At 39.3% G+C, this 26,885-nt stretch overlaps 1 protein-coding gene across 3 annotated transcripts in view; it reads right to left on the minus strand.

The window, feature by feature from the left end:
* TENM3 (teneurin transmembrane protein 3) overlaps positions 1–26,885 on the minus strand; it is an 869,819-nt gene that overhangs the window by 398,964 nt on the left and 443,970 nt on the right. The window contains exon 1 of one of the 3 annotated variants that reach the window (XM_027879900.1): positions 17,298–17,356. The exons of the other annotated variants lie outside the window; for them this stretch is intronic. The gene's annotated coding sequence lies outside the window, so the exon portion shown is untranslated. Of the gene's footprint in view, positions 1–17,297; positions 17,357–26,885 lie in introns of those variants that run through there. 3 annotated transcript variants of the gene reach the window in all.

Here is a 26,885-nt window from a genome sequence, read left to right on the forward strand (position 1 = left end):
AATGACACAAAAAAATGGAGAAAATAATAAGGATTTAAATCAAACTGACACTGAGGCAGAGTAGCATACAAAAGTTAAGGTGGAAGAACTACAAAAATAATCTAGCCAATCCCTATTGACAAATCAAAACCAGCCATCTCAGACATGTACCGCAAATCGTTAATGATCAGCTGACAGTAGAAGAAAGGGAAAGTACATCTCTTAGAACCGAAATTCAATTTCCTGTCTCTTTTCTGGAGTACAATGCATTCATTCCAGTGTCTTCTGAGCAGTGACCCACGGACCAGAGCAATAGGCAAAGCTGCAGTTCATGATTTATAGTTCATCTATTCAGATTCACCTGTTCAGATTCTCTCTCTAAAGACAGCTTAAAAATCTTATGTCTCTACTTTTCCAAGTTATTCCAAGGACATTACATAACTGAAATCAGAGGAAAGGGAATGGATGAAACATTCTCTCTGTTCAAGAAAACTGTCCTTAATTTCACAAAGCATTTTAAGGACTAAATGTTTCACACACTAAATGAGTATGCCTTTTTCATCTCAGTTGTCATCAGCGAACTTTCTAATCATACAACAAATCCATCACCTGATAAGGAATTCTCCACGGATATTTTTTCCCTTTGGAATAATAATCCCTTCTGGTGAGCTGCATCCTCCATTGCTAGCCTTTTCATACAGGGAAGCAGAAGGATGGGTGACAGATTACGGACCTAAAGAGGGTGAGCACTGCACACAATCTTCCTCCTCCAGGGGAGTACCACTCAACCAAGACCTGAGCCACCTCCATCCAGCCTCTTTCACACCAGCAATGCTCAGCCACTGTTTGAAACCAGACTAACATTAACTTGTCCACTGAGTAAACTGGTAAGTAGGTAAAAACCCAGTAGAGCTCAACAATATGCACATGTACTAGAACAACACCTGTTCAGCCTGGATTCAGACATGCCAGATTATTATCACTGTTTTATTAGACAGAGTTCCCATCTTCTTTTGAACACATTACTCAGACTGATTCATGAGTGGAACACACTGCTGTATGTCATTATCTTTTTTTTCAATGCTCCCTTACAGAGAAGCATGCTCAGGCTCCAAATACTGTCAGTAACTTTACCTTTTTAATGTTTCCTTTCCTTGATAACTACCTCATCTATGAGTCAACATCAAAATTCTCTTAAGTGGCAACTATACATATAGAAGTAGGCTTGTGATCCAGAGAGGTTACCCAAGAAATTATTTTCAAAATTAAAATTTTAATTGAAAGTAATTTTCTTTTATTCTTATATTATATATATATAATACAATATACACATATATAATAAAATTCTTACTATTGGCAAATTCTAAGTCATATAACGTCTTTGCCAGACTCCATGATTTTATGAAACATGCTCATATAGCTGTTAGTGCACACTTTCATACTGTTGAAGGAATGGAAGGACAATAATTTTCTACCCATTTTAACTGTGATCTATATAAATCTGTGAAGTTAACTACCTAATAACAGTTCTGTAACACCAAAACAACAGACTTCTGTTACCCAAGTTGAAGGACATGCTTGTTAGTGTCTAGATACAAAACATTTCTCTTCTTTGACTTCATCTTTGGTTCATAGCTTTAAACTATAAGATGCAACTAAGAAAAAAGCAACAAATTTACAGTCAGAAGGCACTATGTGCACCTTCATGGGAACACTTTTGAGTCTACTTAATTTAAGGCTATGCCTCTGCGACCATGTACACTTAAATGATCAGTTAAAACCAAGTTTTCACTGATGGTAGCAGCAAGAAATTCATAGTTTTAAAGTGTGTGAGTTGCTGAGACTGTCACCTAAAAACATTATTTAAATGGTTAGTTAGCACCTTTTTAGGTGTTAGGTTGGTCAGCAAAGTTTTGAAGGAAATGTAATCACACTGGAACTAGGAAGTAACAGTGGTGAGTGATTTTTAAAACAAAGGAATTGAATGAAAATGTCTTCCACTTTGAAGCGTGGTCATATTTGAGGGCAGGCAACTAAAAACCACAGCTTGATACATTATCTTAATTCTATACAGAAGTATATGTGAATGGTTCAAAAAACTCTAAGATAAATTAATGCACCAAGTCAAAATTAAGGGCAAGCCAAAAATAAACCTGTAAAGAACAAGAAACATCTTCCATACAGCCTAATGAGGACTCAGGTTATATGAGGGCTCTACTCTTAAGCTCTTGTGGTCCTACAAGCCTTTCCCCTTTCATTGCCTAAGTGGTCAGGTCTATAAAATAAGGGTAAACCCCAATAGGTTTTATCATACCTAATAAAACTCCACTGGTAACTTTTATTCATGAACAACTAGAAAGGGTTTGCACTGTCAGTTGTGTTTCAACCCGTAACAACAGCAGTCACTGCACTCTTACTGGGGATGGGGGGGGACAAGCACACAAGTGATTAGAGGGCGAGCTCAGGATAACCATGCATACAGGAATAATCTGCTGAGTTACACCAGAAACACTGTGCTTACAACATGAGAAATAAGGATTTGTTTTTCAACCTATTATATTTAATTTTGGAACTGTTTACTTTGTCACATTATTTTCATTTTATATTTCTTCCCTTTGCATGTACAAAACCAGTCCCATATGATTCAGGACCACAGTCTGACCCAATGGGCAAACTGGTAACTGTTTCTCCAGAGCGAAAGACAAAAGTCTGACCAAAAAGGGACCGCTTAAACTCAGATTTGGGCTAGGAAAGTGGTAACTTCCCTTACAAGCAGAAAGTGGTCATGTTTTTCCCATCCTAGCTTTTTAATATCTGTGCATTCATGTTGTAGATACATGCTCACTTTAATACCGTATAATCCCTTTTAAAAGTGCATTTCCAGCTTTCTTAACAATATCTTATTCCTAGCTTTGGCTACTGATTCCTTCCTCTTGCATGCCAGCACTAGCAACCGTACTGTGGCACCAAGAGACACTTTGAAAATGGAGCTAGCAAAGACTAACCCCCAAAAAAAGGAAAAAGAAAATTTTCTTCAGGAAAAACAAAAAAAATCTTTCAGACAGATAAATTCTGGCTCAGCCCAAAGGCATACCAGCACTTGTGTCAGCACCAGGAATGAAGGAAAAGGACATTTCTGGCAGACTAAAGGAAGCTGTAATTTTTCCCCTTTTCAGATGCATGCCCTAAGCATCAGGCTGCAATGACACATCCCCCTTCTTTGCCCTCTTCTGTTGCAATGAATCCTTAAGTTGTTCTTGGGAAGCAGAACAGCTCTAACAGGAAAAATAAAAGTAGCAGCATCATAACCCATAGCTATGTGATGATGACCTTCTCCAGGAAAAAACAGGAACTGAATTGTGCTGCCTCAAAACAGCAAGGCTGCACAAGGCATAACCATAAGTCCATCACAGAATGCAGAATGACCTGCTGTCACATCAGTTGGTACTGGAGGATAGGGTTAAAGTGTGAAAACCCCTGTGATTCCCTTATAAATCCATGTCTGGAAAGAGAAATAGGTGGGCAGAAGGAAAAAACGCATCTCCTCTCTTTGCTTCTCAGACAAAACAATCAATTCCAGGTTAGTCTTTCCTTAAAAACTTCAAAAGGCAGAAACTACCAATACAGGCATCAATAGCACTGACACTATACTGACAACATCTGCTTCTTAAAAAAAAAACTCAAATACAAAATGCATATGCTAGGGAAATCAGTCTTGTTATATCCTCTGTAAACAAGTGCTGATTGCTCCAACATCCCTTCTGCTGCTGAATTAATGCAATTTGAATACAGAGTAAAGGAATCATAGAATCACAGAATGGCTTGGGTTGGAAGGGACCTTAAGCATTATCTAATTCCAACCCCCTGCCATGGGCAGGGACACCTTCCTTAATACCAAGTTGCTCAGAGCTCCATCCAAACTGGACTTGAACACCTCCAGGGATGGAGCATCCACAACTTCTCTGAGCAACCTCTTCCAGTGCCTCATCATCCTCATAGTTAAGAATTTCTTCCTAATATCTAATCTAAACCTACTCTCTTTCAGTTTGAAGCCACTCCCTCTTGTCCTGTCACTATAAGTAATGTAATGGCCAGTCTTCGTGAACGAAGATCCGGAGAAGGTCTTTACACTTTCCAGCCTGCGCATTGGATTTTTTAGGTGAGACACAGTGTGCGCGGAACTGAGCCCACCCTTTAATCCTGAGGTTCGTCTGCCGGGGCCAAGCGAGCTCGGACGGTGGCAGCGAGGTCCTCAGGATGTAGATGGATTGCCTTACAGGGCTAATGAGCTCCATCTGCCCGGGGAGTGGCCCTGACCAGGAATCGAACCCGGGCCTCGGCAGTGACAGCGCCGCATCCTTAACCTCTAGACCACCAGGGGCTCCCATCCTGTCACTATAGATTCTTGTAGAAAGTCTTTCTCATCTCACCTTCAGGTACTGGAAGGGCACCCCTAAGCCTTCTATTTTCCAGGCTGATCAAACCCAATTCTCCCAGCCTTTCCTTGTAGGAGGGATGCTCCATACCTCTAATCATCTTGGTGGCCCTCCTTTAGACTCTCAGAATCATTACTTTTATTAAATGGTGTAAATGGGGAAAAATAACCCCACAAAGCAACCATGTGGTCCTGCTATATGCATGCACAAACAGTTATTGGAGGGGAAGGAGGGGAAAGGGGAAAAAAAAAAAAAGAAAAAAGGCAGTCTTGTATTTCACTTTCCTCTTTTATGTACGGTTTCTCTTGGTTAACCTAGTCCCAACAGTTTTCTGCTGCAGTGCCGAGCACGAAACAGCAATTCACAGAGAAGAAAAAACATTAATTGCAAACTCATTTCTAGGACCTGCTTTTCTCTTGTAGGGGTTTTCATTCAATAAGTCAGGAAAATTAGGCTGTGTGCTCTTTTTTTAAAAAAATAATAAATTGAAAAGGCAGTCCTATCTTCCTTATATCCCTGTCCTGCACCTACCACAATGCTATGGCTATTTGTTGAACTGGGTCAGTGAGCTGACTACCAACCTGGCAAAAAAAAAAAAAAAAAAGGAGAATTATAAAACTTGAAAAATAACCATTCAAAATCTTTTTAAACTGTACTGTGGCTCTGAACTCAGTATACAAACAGGCAAACAGCTGAGCTTATACAAGGTAGAGGGCAACAAAGAGGACAGGCTGTAAAGCGTACAGGATGGTAATTTTTTATTTTTAAAGGAAGTACTGGCAGCTTATGAAAGCTTAAAATGTTAATCAACCAAAGACTTACTGTTTTTTAAGACAGTTATGAACCACCACAGAGGAGATGAAAGAACAAGCAGTTCCTGCACTTGTCACACAAAAATCGTATAACCCATCTTCTGCAAGTAAAAATTGGTATCTAACAGTCATTTTCAGCCATCAGGGAGAAATATAACAGGGCTGAGTGAAACAGTCATGTGAATGGCACAGTAAAGGAGGAAGAAGAAATATTAACACCAAGCTTTCAGAATCCCCGATACTTTTGATTTGTAAGATATGAAATTAAACTAAATATATTGGTAATGTTATGAAGGGGGGAAAATTCTACATCCACTATCTACTTAACATTTTTTAAAGTATCAGTGAGCTAGAAGAGTTTTAATAGTCAAATGCACTTAACCCCAATTTTTGCACATTTTTTAATTTAAAATTGTTCAAATTGCATTTCGCAAAAATATTCAAAATAGCAGTAGATAGTGTTATCTGTTTATAAGTAAGTAACTTACAAAATTTTTTCTTCTGAAACAATATCAATGCAAGTCATATTCAAAACATCAAAACTACATATTTGCAGCAACATTTGTTTCTAATATGCAATTCATGCATGTAATGAACAAGTCAAGGTCCTATTTTAACCTGGGGACAATACTGAACCTACAAATCAACGATGAAGCACTTTGGAAATATCTCTAATGTGATTTTAGTTATATTAGTAAAAAAAAATAAAGCAAACCTGAAAATAATTATTTCAGTTCCAGTTAAAGAAACCCTTAACTTCCGCACCATTTTTACATACTTTCATAGCTGTTAATGCAGTTTTGGTTGAGGCAGCATATATGAAATCCTGTCTCTTTAGCTTAGATCACTAAACCGAGACTATGCTTTAGGCATTTCAAAGCAGTGCTACTGCAGAAAGTGTCCAACTTTCAAAGCAATGGAGAGAAGGTCATGACATGCCTTAAAGACCTTTACAAAGATAGCCCGTTTGGGTGCCTAATCTCAGACAGCCAAGATCCCTTATAGGCTGTTTCATTTATTTCCCTCCATTAAGTGGGTATGACACTGAAGCACTGCCAAGAAGGGCTTCCTGAGGCACCTGCCCTTAGGTTTGCTTTAGCTGCTTGTGCTCAGTGGACTATAGCCACTACAGTTGCCAGTTCAGGTACCTAACTGTTGTTCAATCCCATGATAAGTAAATGCTTTAACATCTAATCTACAGATCTTGAGTTTATGTCAATTCAATGCAATATCTGGTGATGATAGCTTCCATTCAGGCTAGATGTAAGCAAAGCTTCTTCAGAGCTGAAAAGTGGGGAATTAGTGAACAAATTTTTTTTTATTACTTTTAATTAATGTTAAAGAAACCCGGCATTTTAGCTTGATATTCTTGTCCATTCTTTAACAAACCACATTTATTAAAAAAAAACCAACAACAACAACAAAAAAAAAAGCACAAAACTTTAAAAGAACTCCTATGGATTTGTGATTCTCATAATAAGTCAGTTAATATCCTCTTTAATCCAGTCTCACAATAAAAACCTTGACAAAAAGTTGTCAATCTGGGTTCCACATATGATGTTGGACATAAACAGTAATGTTGGCTATTGTGCGCTTAATATAATCCAGTAAACTTCTGTCAGGTTAGCAGTGAGTATATCTAGCAGGTATGAGTACTAAAATGAAGCTATTTTTTTCTTTCTTAATATTTGAATTAATCATATGAAGTTTCTAGTGCAGGAAAACTTATTGCACCTAACAATGATTCTAGAGTTTGAAATAAGGGCTGAAAAAATACTTATGTGTACAGTTCTTTTTTTTTGTGATTAACATATTTTAAAAAAGCAAACTTCCAAAGGTGAAATATCTCTTTTCAAGAACACCTTGAAGTTTCTAACACTCTATGTTTGTCCACTCCCACAGATCCTCTTGATGAGTTAATAGGAACAATCCTATACAAGCAGGGTGGATAAAAACTTAGCCCTACAACAGGTTACAAAACCCTAACATTCATTCATTTAAACTGATTAAAACAGGAATACAATGATTTTAATTCTTAGCCTATTAAACCAAACTATTCTTGAAAATGTAGTCAATAGAACTATCATTGGCAACACTGAACTCAGACATGACACCCAACTAGTACATGCAGCATCCCCAAGAAGGACTGCAAGGAGTGCAAGCAGCGTGCTTGGAATTGCAGAATAATTTAGGCTGGAAAGGACTTCTGGAGGTCATCTTGTCCAAAACCATACTTAAAGCAGGTCTAATTAAATTAGGTCTTTGCTGGTAAGAAGTCTTAACCTCTCAGTTAGGAAGTGCTTAATGGGAACGATCTCAAGAACATGTCCCCGGTCTCAACCGCAGAACCACACCCAAGAGCTTCCTGGGGGTAACACAAATCAGTACAGATTAAAATGCTCTAAGGACACTCTTTAAGAGTTAAGACATACAGATGATTGTGTCCCACCATGTGGGAAAGTTATAGCATGGCATTTAATATGGTAATATAGGCGCTACTTCACTGTGCCCCCTTTTGGGCAAGTATTCTCTTTTGTGTGGTCCAGCAAATAAAGAGTCATTAAATTTGCTTGTTCGAAATGCTGGGAGTGAGGTTGGAAATCATCCTAAATATATTTACAATAAAGTCTGACTGAGGAGCAGAGTCCAATCAGACCACTCAGTGCTTTATGGGCTCTCCAGAAAAACTGAATATTCATCAAGTCATTTCTAGTCAAGCATTTACTAAAAAAACAACAAACCACAGATAGATTTATATCAAAGGTTATGGGCAGAGTGTGTAATCCCAAATCAAGGAAAAAATAAGAAAAAACATGTTCATTATTCTCATACTCTCCTCATCTTGGACTATTCTCTGAAAGCAATGAGCCTAAGCTTATATTGCACTGATCACAGGCACAGTGCCCATTTATTACACAATCTCATTGAAGTCCATGGAACTATCAACTGAATAGATTATTTCGAGATTTGCAGAACTTGACTCAACAACACCCAACTTCCTACTTCTGTCCTAAAAGTCACACTTAAGAACTCAGACAATAAGTTCAAGAAAATCTGTATGCCCTATAACTCATGTGATAAAAATATAATACTTGTAATCTGCAAGAGGAAAAAAGTGAAGTACTCAGAGGTTATTAATAAAAAATAAATAAAATAGTCATATTTCAACTTTCTTTGAAAAGTAAGGCTTTCAAATGAAAAATCAAGAGGATTCTACCAGCATTTTAACTCTCTCTGAATAAATAAAATCTGATATAATAACCACAGCAAAGCAACCAACAAAAAATTTTGTATCAAGTAAATCCAAAATATTCTGCCCTAGACCCTTGAATGAATTTTAATCAGTGTCACCATTTTGACTGAATGAATTTTTTATTTTAGACCTCAGAAATTCTACATCCTGATGGCGACAAATTATGGGGAAAACAGAGGGAACATTACCACTCACAGCCCTTTCTGAATGACAATGTTTAAAATCTCTAACAACGTTAAAACATCTTGTTTAAAAAGAAAAAATTATGTAAAATACCAGATATATTAAATTTCTATTACTGATCTGCACTGATTAAGTGAGAGTTGACTTATGCAGCTAATATTAAATTTAGAAATTAAATACCTGTCCATATTGTATGCAGCCTAGCTGGAATTCAGTAGATTAACCATACTAATTAATTTGGTCATGGTGTGCTTTGTATTCAGCATTTATTTATGAGGCCCACATATTCAGTTTACTGAATTTAATGACTGCACTGTTCTTAAACATATCATTAGAAGTGCTAACGTTTTATATCATTAACCCTGTATCATTCCACAATTAGCATAAAATTATCAAAAGACTAATAAAAGCAGCTAAGCATTTTTGAGCCACTTTAAACATTTCTAAATGTAATTATAACTATTTCATGTTAAGTAAGAGTTGATATTTCATTTTCAAGCTAAGATATTCTTTACTGAAGAAATAAAATAAAACTCCAGCTTTTCTGATCATTTATTACTTCTAAGTTTCCTGTAGAATACAGTCATTTGTAGATGTAGTTCTGGGTTATCAGACATTTAGAAAGACTGAATTACAAGGTGAGTCTTGTTTCATAGTCTATTAATATACAAATGACTGAAAAACTTCCTGAAAGGTAGTAGTGAGCATTTCTGCTCCCAGCATTCACTGAGATGTCACTGTGGACTTCAGACCCTAAGTTTTCTAGACATCTCCCAGCATATTGGCCTCTGCTGAAATCACACACTTCTGCAATTGTCAGAGAAGTGAAAAGCATGGGGGAAAATCCTCCTACAATTCTGTAGTGTAGGCTTATTAAGTTAAACCATATCGAATGGTCAAGGGACATGCACACACAGAGACACATCTATATTTTTTAAAGCTGCAAGAAAAGCTTTTCATTCATCTGCCATCAGTTTATATCAAAATCAAATTAATACTATTGAAGATTAGACAATTAAAAACGTGTGTGTGCATGTGTGTGTATTGCCACCAAAGCAAAAAAAAAGAAAAACAATTCTTCCTACCATCAGCGGAGTACTAAAGAGCTCTCTTCTGCCTAAAATTTTAATTTTCCAACTAGTTATGGATGAAGGGAAATCAAATTTGAAGACTTAACAGTTATCAGTATGGCATACAAAATGCAAGCTAGTAGTTCTCAGCATTCCCCATTAGGTGTTTATTTGTTTGGACTAAGCTCTATCATTTGCAGAGATGCAGTATTTCTCAAGTTCCACCACTATTTTAAAAATACATTTTTACCTTCCAGCATGGGAACAATGGTGAACAAACGGTACTTTAGTAATTGCTGCCTGTACGTGAAGGCTTCCAATGACTCTGCCTTTGTTGCTAAAGCAATAGACAAACACTCACAACTTGTAACCAAGATTTCAACCAGCTGATTCGTTGGAGTATCAAATCTTTTCTCGCTTCCTGTTGCGTAGGTTTGGACGCTGCCACTCAACCTTTTGACACTGAAATCAAGAATATCTCTTAGGAGGAGTAGGGAGACATCAAGCCCTTTATATATATTCAGTAGCATGAATAAAGAATGTCTTTCTAAGAAAACCCAATTTAATAACATGAATCATTTTCTGCTTTGCCAAGTTTACTAACAGAATGACGTTTTCTTTTTTTTTAATGGAAAAAAACATGAGCCATGGTTCTTTTCAGGGGCACCGAAGCCTATTCAAATTAGCAAAGCATTTTACAACAGGGGAAAAAAAAAAAAGAGTTAAAGTGAAATCTAAAGTGTTTCATGAACATAAGCCCTATGTTTCATCACCTGGAAGGTAAATGACAACATCTTCGCTGGGGTGAGTAGTGCTACACTGGTTTGCTTTAGCTGGGCATGTCCTAGCTTCACAAGCCCTCACACTTTCAGCTATAAAAACAAAACCACTCCACCAACCCCAGCTTTCTAAATGTATAGACCATAATAAAGCTGAGAGAAGAAATATTAGCAATACAATCTGGCTTTAGATTTTCATTAGACAACTATTTGTTGCCTAACAAAATAGTGATACTATTTGCTTTTATAAAGCTACTCTACATTCATTAGTCTCAGGTATTACATCATTAAGAAAAGAGATTTTAAAATAAATTAACAATCTGCTGTGGCAAGTAAGCTTTTATATTTTTGTGTTAAAAAGATGTATTATTGCTCCTGGCATTAGATTACAACCTTCCTTAGACAAGTGCTGGTCAGTTTATTTATGCGGAACTCAAAGCATAAAGTTTCATAGGATTTCTTTAGAAAGGTCAGACAAACGTTCAAAGGATTATAATGAGAATGGATGAGGCCTTTGAAGGACTATGCAGTCTTTCATTTGCTAATCTAAAGTAACACTTATTAGCAATGATGATTTCTTCAACCACTACACAGTCACCCCCTCCAAGATCCAGCCAAAATTTATCACGGGCTTCTACGATTTACGAAACTACTCCTGTTTTATAGTAAGTCATGTACTGATTAATTTCTTCCCCCCTCCGCTAAAAACTCTAATATGCAGCTTTCTATTCAATTCCTGCCAAGAGAAATATTTTAGATCTGTATTTTACCAATTTTAACCTTGACAGGAGTTTTCTTAAGACACTAAAAATTGTCGAGACTCAAATAAGGAAATAAGACATTAGTTCCTTTGTATGCTGGCTTAACCTCTGTCAAGAAATACTATTAGAAATTCAACATAATATTGAAAAATAACACCACCAGCACCACTGATTTCAACACAACACATTCTAAGTTCTACACCAGCACAGCTTTTACAATAATATCTGCTGCTTTTCTGAATGTTTTTCTATGCTGTCACAGGAAACACTGAAGTTGTAATATCTTACGATTTTTGCAAAGTGCGATTTTACACTTCTGTAATTCAGATGCAAAAATGCAGATGTGTTAATTTTTTAAATTAAAACTTTTATAGAGTACAGATTTTAGACTTGTTATAAAAGGTATTCTCCTTCCTTTTAAAATAAATTACTTGAAAGAGTAAACAAAGTTGGCAAACCTATTTTTCACTAAAAATTTCTGCCATCATTCCAGCATTTTGTCAGGGAGTGGGGGGGGGGGGGGGGGGTAGTGGATGGGGAGAACAAAAAAAGAGAAACAGAGCTTCTATTATCACATATGAGACTCTACTATCACATCATTTTAATCTATAGGTAACATGTTAAGATTCTCATTTCAAACATTTATTAGAAGTGTGCTAATATATATATATATATATATATATATATGTATATGTATATATATATATAAAACAACAGGAAAGCAAACAAAAATAATTTAACAAGTCTTTCCTCAAGTTGAAAACCGTTTTCTCTAACACGTGAAGATTGAATCTGTATTCATGAAAGCCTACTGTAAAGTATACCACACAGTTAATATATAAAGCGTTTTTAACACAAAGAGCTACTACAGCCTCACAGTTCAGTAGTACATAGCAATCCAGGTAATTTGCTGATTTCAGTGGATTTGCAGAGTATGCTAATCAGTGCTGGATTTAGTACAGCACTTTGAAGTTTCTAGTTTACTATTTTGCTTTCTGTATATCTAGGCACTAATGTTTACAATTAACTGTTTTTGTAGACACAAACATACACATCAAGTATAAACAACCTCAATCTGCTACACAGACTCAAACTGAAAACCTTCAAATAATTAGGCCAGTTAGGTTTGAACTTTTATGTTGGATTTCAGCCTATTTTATAAAAGTATACCCACTCCTTTGCAAGACTCATATATTAGCACAGAACAGTTCCAGGCTTAAACTACTTTTCTACCTTATGTCATTCAAGCATCAGCTTCACATAAAAAGTATTTTACAACAACAGTATATATACTCTAGGATGAAAGTATGTAACATGTGGACAGACTTCCATCTAAGAAGGTAATTGGAGATACAGTTTGTGTTGTACTTGCTATTCTATAATACGTATAAGATGTTATTCTCTTTATATTAGTTCAGTAGTAGCTATTTAAAATACCAAAATAAACCTCTACTGACACTGTTTCTTCCATTAAAAAAAAACACTGAACCAAGTGGTGAGGACCACTTGCAGCCTGGTACTGGTAAACATTCTGTAATTTTATTAGCTTCTGATTTGCATAAGATCAGAAATATTTTTATGCAATGCCTCAGTTGCAACGTTCTGTTATTGTTTACATGCATACTTGAACTAAAAGAGTGATGTAACTAGACCAATATGCAAACTTAAAAAATGTACTGAATGCAATTACCATGTCTTGCAAGACACATAAATAACTAAAATTCAGATTTAAATCACTATCCTGACAATAGATGCACACACGTATTTTCTTACAGTTGTTTATCATTTTCAGAGATTTCTCACATTTTTTTTGTTTGACCTTTTTTATCTTATTTTTCTCTCACTATTGAGAAATCATTTTTTCCTGAACTTTAAATATTTATGGATCACACTCAGCAGAGTGTGTGACTATAGCCTATTGGTTAAGGATTATACAGTGGTGAAACTGGGACCAGCAGGTGCAGAAACGAAGTGTGCAAATATTTCAGCAGCTATTAAAACAAGCACTACCCTTGCTACTTTTAAAAGATAAAAAATAAAATTAGCATGTCTTTCATTAACTATGCAGGCAATATGCAGTAGGTGTGCACCTTGTCACCTGAAACTAGCCTTGTAAGTTTTGATTTCAAACACTAAAGCTATTTCTTAAAATAATCTAGCAGACATGCATTGTAACAATACGTAGTGATGCACAAAGACAATGTCTGTGCATTATACCTGTAACTCCAGACTGTCTGTGAATACCAATACCGCAGTTCAAGGAACACCCTTCAATAGAGGTGTAGCATTTTGGTTTGGGGATTTTAGGGTTTTGTTGTTTTTTTGGCGCCTTTTTTTTTTCCCCATAAGCATACAGCATTTTTTTCTAACTACTCTGACAAGCTTCAGTCAGGCCACAGAATGGGCACCTGAGTTGCTTGACCCTGTACACTAACTCTTGGAAGCTGTAACACTTGTTTTCAAACAAATCACCTCTGGAGATGGAGCAGGCTTCCTATCAATCACTAACAAGTTAATTCTACATAATAAGGCAGGATCGGATGCAGACTGATACATTGTGAAATGCTGTATCTAAAATTGATTAGAATAGCACTCAAAATGAATGCAGCCCTCCAAACCACTTCTTTGCTCAGAAACATTAATCTCAATTATAAGGAGAGCTTCATAATGGTAATGCTTGGTATGAAAAAAGTATGAAATAAATCAGGTTTTATAAGACACAGCAATTAATCAGTTTTAGAACTAAGGAAAGGTTGTTAAAGCTGCACATTTTTACAATGGTAACTCTTTAAAGCCTCTGTTACCTCAAAAAAATTAAATGTTCAGGGTTTTGTTTTAATTACTCAGCTGAGAGTATGGACTCCAACCCTTACTTTGAGTCCCTGATATATTTCACCACAAGCTAAAACTCTTTGCAAATAATACTACTCTATTACAAAGTTAAAGCATTTATTTTAAGATCACAAGATATTCTTCAGTCTATGAAGAAAAACCGCATGCAGGCATCCTGTAAGAACTTACTGAACCAGTATAGCCTGAGCTAAAAAATTTATTTTATCAAACTAAAGGCTTTCCAATAAACACACAAATTATTTCTGATAATATTTTGTGCATTTGATACTGCACGAGTATGCAGGAGGTAAGGTCACATCATCATGACATTTGCTAAAACAGTAAACGTAACAAGTTTACATGTATTCATTTAATAGGAAAGGTTACACAGTAAAGTTATACTTAGAAGACCGTAATATTACATAGATACGCTAATCTTATCAACAATCTCTAATAGTAGTACCACTACAGTTCAAATCTGCCTCTAAATCTTACACAAGTGCAACATACTTGCATAATATTTTGAAAAATATTTTTTTAAGATTTCTCATTAAGAATTTTGTATTTTCTTTTGTACACTGACAGAGATGAGTTTTCTATTACAGAAATGCAGCATTCAGTAGAGTAAGTGCAGTATCACCATAAAATTAAGAGTAGTTTTGATCTGAAGCCTTGAGAGCTCTGGTGTTTTCTTTTAAGTCTATATAACACAATGGCCCTTCACAAACAGCACCTGATCCTCCAAGTTGCTGATCACTCTCAGTTTTTATTGGGCCTAATCCAAAACTGATGCAAGTCAATGGGAGTTTCTGTATCAATCTACATGGGCACACGGGCATCAGTCTGCCTAACTAACGCTCACTGATTTTAACTGGAGGTAAAGGTACTCAGTATCTTACTGAGCCAAACCTATAATCTGTTACTTGCTGGGCTTGGGAGATGACAAAAAAATACTTTCAGGTTGATTATTATTTAATTTTCTTATATTTTATGGGGTTTGTATCAAAAAGATACTTATTAAAAGCAGATATTGTGTATTGATTTGTACCTTTAAATCTAGTTTCTATTCACAAATCCTTTTTTTTTTAATTTTTCCATTTGAACAGAGAATAATTACTGCTGGCTCAAAGAGATTTGACTGAAGCACTAGTCTTAACTTGCTAACTGGATTATGAATGTTATTCTGAATTTTTTTCCTCAAAAAAAAAAAAAAAAATTAAACAAAAGAATCTTCCCAATGCAGTCAAGTATTTCTTCTACCAGACAGCATCTTTCATCTCAGCATTCACTCATTTTACTTTTTAATCAGATGTATGTATCTAATAGTTCCGCATTGTTGCCTTTTTTTTTTCCTTCCCTAATTTACTAGACCATTGAAACCCAGCAAGTTCATAACAGCAAATCTTTGGAACTGTAAAATAATATTTTTATGAGCCTGTTACATTTTCCCAAAATTTAAGTGATCTATTTTCCATATAAATTCATACCCATATAGGGCCTGTTCTTCCTAACTATTCTTACATTACAACAAAGTACAAATTTATGAAATTTTTTTCCTGCATACAATATTAAATTAATCTCCTGGATGTGAACACAATAATAATTCTGAATAGCACTTGGATTATTTTAGAAGGGAAAAGCAGTTGTCTTTTTCATCAGAGAGTGTCTTTAAGTGTTTTACAATTAACTCTTCTGTAAGACCATAGCTGAGCAATATTTATACTTCAGTATTCTCTTTATGAGACTGAATTTTAGGATGCAAGCATCCACAGAATATTACTGTAACTCTTCAATGGAATGATTCAAAATACTTTGCCTGAAGAAGTATATTTCAAATGCAGAGGATAACAGTAAAAAAACCCAAACAAACACCCAACTAAGAAGTCTCAGTGTAAAGGACACATGATGCTCACAAAGCAGAAAAAATAAACCTGCTAAAGTTCTTTTATATGAAAAGTATTTTATATCTAAATATTTAGAGAAGCCTACAAATACATATCTTACAGAAATGGCTTCTATTAAAAAACTTCTAACAGTGTGTGAGCACATAAAGATAGTGTGTTTGTTGTGTTTTATCTTGCTACATTACTTTGCTTTAAAGCAACTTCATAACACAAAACTTTTAAGCCCACGGAAAAATGGATCTGCTTCCTTCATCCACGTGAAAAAAAACCCCATCAGATAACAGAAATGTATGCAATTTCACGAGGGGGAGCACCCCTTTCTCCTCCCAAACCACGGTGACATACAATTACTTTGCTCGTTTTCGAGCATGTGTTTTCGCTGCAGAGTGGCACGATTTTCACTACAGTTTATTGAACAGACCATTAAAGACATAAGCGTCAGAAACCCCTTCCTTTACCAGGACGGCAGGTAAAGCCCTGGTAGCATCTCCCGAGCGCAGACCACCCGGCAGGGTCTGTCAGCGCCCGACGCCGCCTGACAAACGCGCTGCCCGAGGACGCGAGACCCGGCGGGAGCGCTCGGCGCGCACACCCGAGGTAACAAACACCAACTTCCAAACCCACCACAAACTTACTCGGACGAGCTTTCGCGCCTCCGCCCGCGCCACTACGCTCACCGGACAGCAGTACGGACACTTCCGTTTGCCTTCCGAGAGTGAGGATGCCGACTTGGGGGAAGCACCAAGAAACTGCTGTGGTGACCAGTCCGGCCGCCGGGAGCGCGCTCAGGCGCCCCAGGAGCGCGCTCACGCCGCGGGCCGGGGGAGACCCGCGCTGCGCCCCAGCGCCCGCAGCCCCAGCCCCGCTCCCCCCGCAGCGCGGGGCGCAGCCGAGCGGCCGCCAAGAGCGCAGCTCTGCTGGCAGAAGACACCCCCTTTCACCTCACTCTATCCCCGCCTCCAGCTCAGTTTTCCGCACGGCGGAGTTCCCACATCAAGTTGCGTCCCCGGCCCCTTTCTCCAGCTCCCCCGCGCCCGCGTAGCCCTACCTGGGGCCGCGCTCCGGCCGCAGCCGCGCGTCCCGGGATACCCCGCGATTCCCGCCCACCGCCTGGCGAAGGTCCCGCCGCCAACGGTGCCACCGTGGGGGCGGTGGGGAAACGGAGGGCCGCAGGAACCCTCCGCCGTCCCCCGCGCACCAGACCCCAGTCCGCTCGTCCGGGCTGAGGGCAGCGGCCCCGGGTCCCCGCCGCCGGCCGGGCAGGCGCGGAGCGGGGCGCGCCACTTACCGCGGGCGCGCCGCGAGCCTCGCCGCCTCCGCGCCCCGGCAGCAGCGCGGGGTAGAGCGGCGCACGGCGGCACTTTGTCAGGCCGGGCGGGCGGGAGCGGAGGGCGGGCGGGAGCGGGAGGAGGGCCGGGGGCCGGGCGGGGGAGGGCCACGAGTTGCTGCCCGCGCCCCCCGCCGCGGGAGCTTACGCGCCCCGCGGAGCTCACTTTCCCCGCCTCCTCCCCCGCCGGGCGGGCAGGGAGTTTGGCCTCTCTTCTTGCGGGAGGGGAGGGCGAAGATTCGCGCACAGCGACGTGCCGAGCAGGGGAGGAGCGCGGGGAGGAGCCGCCGCTGCCAGCAGCAGCAGCACCTACTTGCGCCGTAGCGCGGGGGTGCGCGGTCGAGGGCCCCGCTCCTTCCCCGCGCCGCCCCGGGATGGGACCCGACCCACTGGGCTGCGGACCCTCAGCCTGCTGCCCCCCGTGCCCGCGGCTCGCGTGGAGTGCCTGGCGCGGCTCCCACGATGAGCCTAATCAGCGCATCCACGACGCCGGCGGTGATTTAGGGGTCATCCGCGAGCGGCACTTCAGGCTGATGAATGGCTCTTGGCCGCTGTCTGCCCTGATGAGCTTGTCTGCGTGTTCCTGATTGCAAACACTAATGAACTTACACGGCTCCACTGCGCGCTCCCTCTTCCCGGCGGGGCAGGAAGCTTCCCTCCGCCGCATTTTGTTTTCCGCGGGGACCTCTTTATTTTTATGAGGGGAGGGCAAGAATTTGGGGAAATGATCCGCGGCTCCCTGCAGCACGGCACTGCGCCTCGCCTCGCAGAGCCGGCGCCGCGGGCATCCCGCCTGCCGAGGCACCTCACCACTGGCGGCAGCCTGGGCACGGCACGGCACGGCACGGCACGGCACGGCGGGGCCGCCCGGCAGGCCGGGGATGCCGGCGGGTCTGCCCGGCCCGGCAGCCCGCCCCTCGCACCGACACCCGCACTACCCCCCCCCGCCCGGCCTTCTCGTCGCACTCCGGCAATTTTCGGAGTTGGGCGGGAGCCGGGTTCCGAGTGACCTGATTACAGCTTAAACATCTGCTTTTAAAGCCATTTCTCCATCGCGTACAAAGGCGCTTCTGCTTATTTTTCTCCCTGACTCCTCAGCGTCCTCTCGGCTCAAAGTAGTAGCTGTAACTTTCCACACACTGAGATGTTACCTACCTACCTATATAAGACCGCTCTCTTTTTTCACTCCTTTATCCTTCCCTTTTAAACTCAAAGGCGTTTCACACACGAGGTACGAAACACTCGGAGAAGTTAAACAGATGAGCAGCTTTGAACGTTTAGCTGGCTACCCACTGCAGTACTTTGATTTTCCAAACTTTATCCACCGCATCTCTGACCCTGTAATGAAAGATGCACGACTGTGTAATCTTTAACGCTCCCGAGGAAAATCCCTACATTCCTCTGTCCTGAAATAACTGGAAATACTTCCTAATCATGGGAACGTTACTGCAGGTGTTACCGACGGGCATTGTGAGGGGTCTATCTGTGATCAGTCCAGCAGTTTTTTCTCTCGCCATGCCCGTTTCACCCCTATGTTTTCCTTTTTTATTTGTGCTGCGCTGGTCTCGACCTGAGAGGCAAGGTACCTGGGTATATAAACTGATTCGACAGTGCTGAGGTCAGCATTTGAGAATTACAGCAGGTACCATACACACAGAGCCAGCATCACACAGCACCGTTATACAGCAAGCATAATAGAAAACCACAACTGTCTCAAGCCTTTTTAAGTGGACGTGTAATTCATACTATTGAGCATTAAAAAAAAAAAAAAAAAAAAAAAAAAAAAAAGGTATTTTATAGTGGAAATAACCTGTATTCATCACTAGAAAAGATGTAATAAAAGTAACTACTTTGAAATACAGGTTTGGAAAAGTTCTTTTAAAGATACAACAACTAAACCAATGGAATTGAAACGAATTATCTGTACTGACTTTGTGGGTGGCTCTGAAATGGTGGGATTTCATTTCAGAAGGTAGGAGTCACAGGGACCTCTCTAGAGAGAGTTCTGTGCAGGTAAGCGCACAGGTAGAACTGGAATCACCATGACCTTGTCTTTCAAATAAAATATCCTACAAAGGGTTTAGTCCTTATAAGAAAGCACTCAAAGTGTGAAAATGTGAACTACACAAAATTCATTGCATATAGCTAGGCACGAAGGAATAATCTCAACCCTGAACTTACAGCAAATGCTGCAATTGTTGTTGCATATTATACAAAATAGTATTTCTGCTAAACTAAAAGCACATCTTGTAGACTCAGGACTTTAGTTACAGTTTTTTCCCTTTTGGTCTTACAGTCCTCTAACACTAAATTTAAATGATGTTTTGCAAATGCAAGTCTAAAGCACTACATTTTTGCACTTCTACACCCATTCAACATTCCTTTTCTAAATCCATTAATCTAGTACTAACTTGAACTTTTTCCACCTTCAGATATACTGAGTTAAGATGTTGCTTCATTATAAATAGAAAGATAACATCATGCCTTCCTTGTGCAAAGCCTGCCAGATAAAAAACAAACATCAACTACTTATCAATACACATTTGAAGTTCCGAGTAAGTTATTTTGATGCTCTTTACTTGGACATCACTGAAGCAGCATTACTGGGCTCACCAAAGTTTAATTTAATTTCAGTCTTCAGAGTTTAGGTTAATTTGAAAAGTGTGCAGTCAGATTTGAGTTAGAGCTTTGTAGGAAACTATCTTTCTAATGTCAACTACTAAATGTGACTAAATTCTCTAAAATAACACTGCAGCTCCTCCTTACTTTTTGGATTGCAAATAAGCTCCTTTTTTTAGTAGAGAAAAAACAAAAGGATATGCATTTCTTATCGACTTAGAGACTTTTTTTTTTTTTTTTAGATGGGACTATCAAATCTTTTTGGACAGCAGGTGTTAGTGAGAGAAAAGAGCAGGACGTCCTCTGATGTGAGACATGCCGGCTTCTGCGCTAATCTACCCAGTAACCCCAAAAGATGAGACAAATTCAAGACATTGTCACATTCTTTTCAAACTTCTTAAACTGCTCTTAACGTGTCCTTCACGTACTTGAACGGTAACTCGGGCTTTGCCAGGCTTATCGGTAATTTCTGCTCCCAGGACTCCACGCTCTTTAGGACACTCGCGTGTCTGAAAACAGCAGATCTCAAAATCTCTGCATCGCCAACGGTCCTGGGTCTACAGCTCATGGAAGAAGAAATTGTTTTTAACCACCCGTTTTCCTTCGGGGTAAGCTTCAAGATGCGGTTTAGTGCAGCTAGGTAGGGATTGCCTCTACGTGATGGAAACAAGTAGCAGCATTACCCTGCACCAAGATACTTCGTAATCACAACCCTAATAAAATGAAATAAAATAAAATAAAATTAAAAAGTGCCCCTTTCAACTCAGTCTTGCTGGTTGATCCTAACATGGCAGCAACTGTTCCCATTAGTTCTCCGCGCGGTCGGTTCCGCGGCTCCTGCTCCTGGCTCAAGCCCCGCCGAGGGACCGACTCCGCAGTCTCTCGAGCTGCCGCTCCGACCAGTCGTCGGAGCCGCCCCGCTCCCCTCCCCAGTTCCCGGGCTGGGCGACCGAGCCCGCACAGCCCCCACGGCGCGTCGAGCGCGGCGGGACCGGGTCAGGAGGTGACGAGCCGGCCGTGACCACGCTGTGCCCTGGGCCCCGGCGAGAACCGCACCGCCCCGCTCTGGGAACGAGGAAACTGGGGAGAAGGGGCCGTCCGCGCCGCGCCGCGGTCGAGGGAGAGTCCCAGTGCGTGGGGGAGCGCGAATGATGGACTGGAGGGATCTGGGGACACAGAGAGCTGAGCTGGGATCTCTCTCTCTTAGAGGGAAGGGCTGCGCTGTCTCTCGCCCGTCTCACTGCCAGCAGCGGAACGAGAGGCACTTTTTCCTCGAATATCGAGTTGTGGTGAAATTGTAAAACAAATATTCTAATCTGATCACTGACAAAGCCATAAAATTAAATAGCTGTCTGCAGAGGGAAATATGTCTTAATTACCTTAATTAAAGCAAGATAGGGCCTTACACACGTTCATTTTGAAGCCACTAAATGTACTGATTATCATACAAATCAACCTTTAAATGGGGGTCATGCTTTTCCACTACATTAGTTTGTGTTCCACTGCATAAAACAAAGCTATATGGGAAGCTGACCTCTGGTGAAAATGATGCACTTCAGCTGCACAAAACTGCTGACCCTCTTCGTTGGGTCCTTAGGAAAGAACCTGAAGGAGTTTGCATATGATTTGGAATACAAAAATGCCTTTCATATGCTGTTAATACTGCATTAGGAACTACTGCCTGAGCTAAACTTATGGCCTTAAAATCAAGCACATAATCATTTTAATCACCTTGTATTCATAAGTAGGAGCCGTCACAAAGCGCCGTTACTGCCATTAGTGTGTGAGTTAGTACACGAGGAAAGAAAAAAAGCAAACCAAGATTTGTGTTTGCTGGTATAACACTTTCCCAGCAACTATAGTGGGGGTAACTATCCATATTTTCCATTAACAGGAGGAATGCAGAATAGTTATAGCAATTCAGAAGTCAATATACAGACCTTATATGCATATATAGAAGTTTACGTAAGTCACATTTAGTCAGAATTTATGATTTTTGCAAGAAGAATGAAGTCTCATTTTAACTAAGCTTCATAGTCATAATTACCTTTTTTTTTCCTTTAGAGCTTTCCAGCTAAAAGATATATTAAAAATCATTATAAGAAATTCCACCAGTAAATTTTTCAAATAAAGGAAGCGTACAGAAAAGATAAGCACATAGAAGGAAGAAAAAAAGAAACCAAATGTACTCTTCTGTTGTTTGAACCTTTCTTTTCTCCTTCTCCCATCTACTCCTTCTAGTAGAAGACATCACTAACAAATGCAGCCTTGGAAAAATACCTCCCTAACTAAAAGCTCCAATGAGGGACAATAATCTGCTATTTTATTGGGATAATTTGGACGTTAATTGCTCTGATGTGCCGAAACAGAAATTTTATTAAAATACTACTAGTTTAAAAGGAATTCTTAGGCTGCTAGTAGTAAAATATGTTGTATTCAAGATGACTGCTTTCATTCCTGGAAGACAAAGTTCAGGCAGTGGAGTGGTAACAATCTGTGTTTGTTCCTGTCTGCTCAGGAGAACTGTTTCTAATTGATCTGGCATGGAATTTAGTTGGAAATGTGTATGTTGCAACCTAAGCACAGTCCCTGTATGCTTTGTAAAGTGATCACCATATGGGCCTTATTTGAAACATTTGAAGGTTTTAGCCATTAACCCTGTTTAAATTTGCTCTAAATTCAATTCTCAGAGATGAAAAATATATGTAACTGTGTGTTTATATGTATATCTGTCTATACATGAAGATATATGTGTGTATATGTATGAATACAGACATACATACACACACATATATGCATAAACACACATCTATATCTACAGATGCATACACACTGACTACTGTTAGGCATCATGAATATATGTCAATTATTTGCAAATTATTACTAATTAATAAATGTGCTAATTATAGATTTAGAAAATGTGTTGAGTGGAAATAAATGTTCTAAAGCAGAAGTTGCTGATACTATAGAGTCATTTTCTATTGATGTCGGTTTAATATTTGAGGGCGATTTTGTATTTTTGGGGGGGGGGGCGAGAAAATATGATTAGATCTATTTCCACATGTCAGAATATTTTTTAACCATTCTGATGTCACAGAGACTTAATTAGGAAAGCCCAAATAAACTAACAGCAAAGCTGTCTGAAGTTCCATCACAGAAAACTCTTAGGAGACAATGGTTAGCTGTGATTCTCTCAGTCGTAGGGCCAATTATCAATTTTTAACCCTCAAAACTCTTAATAGTGATTTCTTCTTCTGAACATAAAATGAATGGCTCAGCTTTGTTACAGGTAATAGTGCTAAGTTATGAATGCTGATGGCCTTCTTGTACAGCCTGAAATTACATTGAAAAAGATACAGTTTCTTTAATTAAAAAAGCAGCACCGAACTAATCCCTCTAGCTGAAAAAAGAAAAGTTTTAAGCAATCTCTTTCTGCTCTGGGAGAGAAAAGCAGACAATACCATAACAGATCAGAAACATAAGCTATAGTGTGCAGCCAGGAGCACAGCAGGGAACTGAATACTGCTCCGACTGTGTCATTTTTTAATCCCCCATCCCAGTTTTCCCCGTCTGACCTCATGCTGAGATGAAGTTATCACAGAAGACAGCTTTACTCTTACCAATGAATCCAACCCTGGATCTGTATTATCCTCAGCAGATCAAAACACCGCTTTCATCAAATAGCATTATCTGCATAAAAGGCATGCAATTGCCTGATAATTTCACCCAAACTACGCTATTCATTTAAAGGACAAGAAGAGAAATGTAATTCATTCCTTTTTTTCCCCCTGGAAAAGCTAACTTATACTTCACTCATGGGAACTTTTCTTTTCTTAACACAAGATCTCGAGAAGAGGTCCATTAAAAGTTTCCCCCTGGTTTACAATTAATTGTTAGAGCACTCCTGTGCCGCGTGAGTGACACAAGTGTAGTTATGCAGAAAACTGGCAGGGAGAATTCACAAAGCTTGCTGTAGCCATGATACTGATTCCATTAGCCATGGTTCTGCTAGCCCAAATAATCAATTCATATATGGCATAATTGTAGCAGCTAAAAATAAATAGTACCTGAATGCATTTACAGGAGAATTGGGTGATATGGTCTTTCTACAAATGGAAATTTGAAGTCTAGCAGTTTTTCTCTAAGTCAGAAAAGCTGCACCACAAGATCCCAAAATATCTTCACTAATGTATGTGTTGTTTATAACAAACCTGCATATATATTAAAAACTCACTCTGGTGCCTTTGCTTCCAGAGAGGAAAGTACACAATGCTGTGGCTCATTGGTTTTATTGATATACACTACAAAACAGAGGTGGGCAGATTGCTCCAAATGAGTACTCTTACAACACCTATTGTATTTAGGCTATTACATGTACTGTGCTTGTTAAACTATTCTTAGGATTCCTCTGCTTGTAAAGGGCTTACACATATCTCATGTTTCTTACACACACACACACCCCCCCACACACACACCCCCACACCCCACCACCAAGAAAAAAAAGAAAAACAAAACAACAAAAACAACCAAAACAACAAACCAGCCCAAACCTTTAAATATTATATTTTAAAATTTGTATTTGTTTTTGTTTTGCTAATGCTTGAGTGAAAGAATAAAGATTATTTTATGCTGGAATCTTGTGTTTTCTATGTTGTTGGTAAGAGGTTGTTTCCCAAATGGCAGTGTGGATTTTCAGCACCAGAAGCAAGCACTGATTTGTATCTGGAAGAGGGAACTCTTCCTTTCTTTTTCTAATAGTACAAAAGCTTTGGTATGTTATGGGTCTGCAAATGCTAAACTAAGTACTTGTTGTGGCCTAAATACTGCCTACTCCATACAGTGCTCTGCCAGTTACTTTTCTTTAGGACCACTGGACAGGTACGGTTCTCTATTCAGATGATACTTTTTTTTTTCCCCCAGCACGTCTTTGATACTTTTTAAAACAGGCATTCTTTGAAGTGGCTCAGAGGTTTAGAATCACAGAAGTTGCCTCAGAAGAGCTGGATTATTGAGCCTAACATGGGCACATCACACATTTACCATGGGGCTACAACCTCTCTGTGTATACGCAGACACTGTGGAACTTCATAAGACAAAAAAATATTGGTTTGGTTCACAACTATCTTGGGTCTTTTCTCCCTTGCTTTCACAAAAACATTGTATGTTTCAGTGCTTCTTTGTAAAATTAAAATATATATCATATATATATTCACTTTCCCTGTCAAGCACTATCTTAGTTTTTAATGGAAACACTTTCCTATCATACCTTATAGAAGATTCCAAGGAAGGAATTCTGTATCTGAAAGCTTGTGTCCTTTTTTCCAATTGTATCAGCTAATTGGACAAAACAACTGGAGGGTTTATTCTAAACAATTACTTCTCATATATTCTCAGAATATCTCACCTACGTCAATATAAATGGCGTGTTATTATTAAGGACTAATATATGCAAGTCCAGTTGGTTTTGGATCTGTGTTTCTTAACATTATTTTCTTTTTTGAACCCTCTTTATAGGGTTTATCATGTGTTTCCATGGCAACGGAATGTAACATCTAAGTGATAGATTTCTTTTTAAAAAAAAAATTTGTTGTTGTTGAAATGGGTTCTACTGATAGACATTTTAAACAAGAGTCTTGTGGGAAAGAAAAGAATATGAGCTGAAAACGCTAATTTCCTATATTGGTAAGGTACTATGCTATGTATGCTGGTATAATCACATGTGGAGCCTCACAGCCTGTTAACAATTTAAGAGTCTACTTTCCATTTATGAAAAGCAGGGCAATCCAACAATGGAGCAACTCAGGAAGAGGAGGAGTGTTAGTCACAAATCAAGCTGTAAGCTCCCCTTCCTTCAGACTTCATGGGTTCTTCTTACCTACTATTTTGTGGAGCAGGGGCACAGATAAAGAAAAGGTCAGCTCTAGAACCTCACCAGGTATGTCCAGGTACCAGGTATGAAGATGAAAGAGTATGGTAAGCTCCTAGTTTACAAGGTAGAGACCCTTTCCTCTGTTACCAGACCAGTCATATTATGGCAACTACAATCAAGAGTTCTGTTAATGTGGTGTGTAAACTGCACCACAACATATCACCATTACCTTTCAAAAAGTTACGAGAAATATAATGCAGAAAGCCAATCCTCTCTAGAGAGATGTCCATTTAGGAAAACCAAGGAAGTGACACAGAGAAACAAGCATTGATATATACAGACAGATCAACCAGAAACTTTACCACAGGTGCTAATACTGATGTCCTTTTACCAACTTTGCTAGAACAGGACTGAAATTTTTACCTTAACATTTACGCTATTTCAGGACATACGAATTATCCTCATTTTTGATTTCCAAATCTTTTCTATTCAAATGTGTTTATTTTTAAAGCTTGAGAAAAATTGACAACACTTCAAAAATATAGTTTTGTTTTTGCTTCTTTGTTGTTTCAATTCATAAATTGAATATACAGAGTTCTTAAATCACTAGAAACTAACTATAGAAACTTCAAATGTCTTCAATATAATTACACATACAAAAAAAAAGTCTGTCAGATAATTCTGACCTGAAATAACAGTTCAAAACAGAACTGGTTTCAGTCACTTAGGGTTATGTAAATTTGGATTCTATGATATTCAGCTCATATTCAGAACATGACTTCTATAGGCAGGTGTAGAAGCACAGCAATTTGAGAGGGACTCTTTCACATATTTCACCTCAGCACTGGAGAACCACCAAAAGTGGAGACAGTTTTGAGACTGATATAAGTTTGGACTGCTGTAATCCCTTCCATCATATGCTTTCAACCCCCTGTTTGTATTTTCTGACAGTTGTCTATTAAATATCGCCTCTACTAGTTGAGGTGATGTTGAAACATCCACAACTTCTAGATGTATGAGTTCTTTCTGTTCCTTTTTCAGGAATTTAAATACAGAAAAAT

The sequence above is a fragment of the Empidonax traillii genome, unplaced genomic scaffold, assembly GCF_003031625.1.
Source record: "Empidonax traillii isolate 1590-97213 ecotype Southwest subspecies unplaced genomic scaffold, ASM303162v1 scaffold60:size2069287, whole genome shotgun sequence".
NCBI lineage: Eukaryota > Metazoa > Chordata > Aves > Passeriformes > Tyrannidae > Empidonax > Empidonax traillii.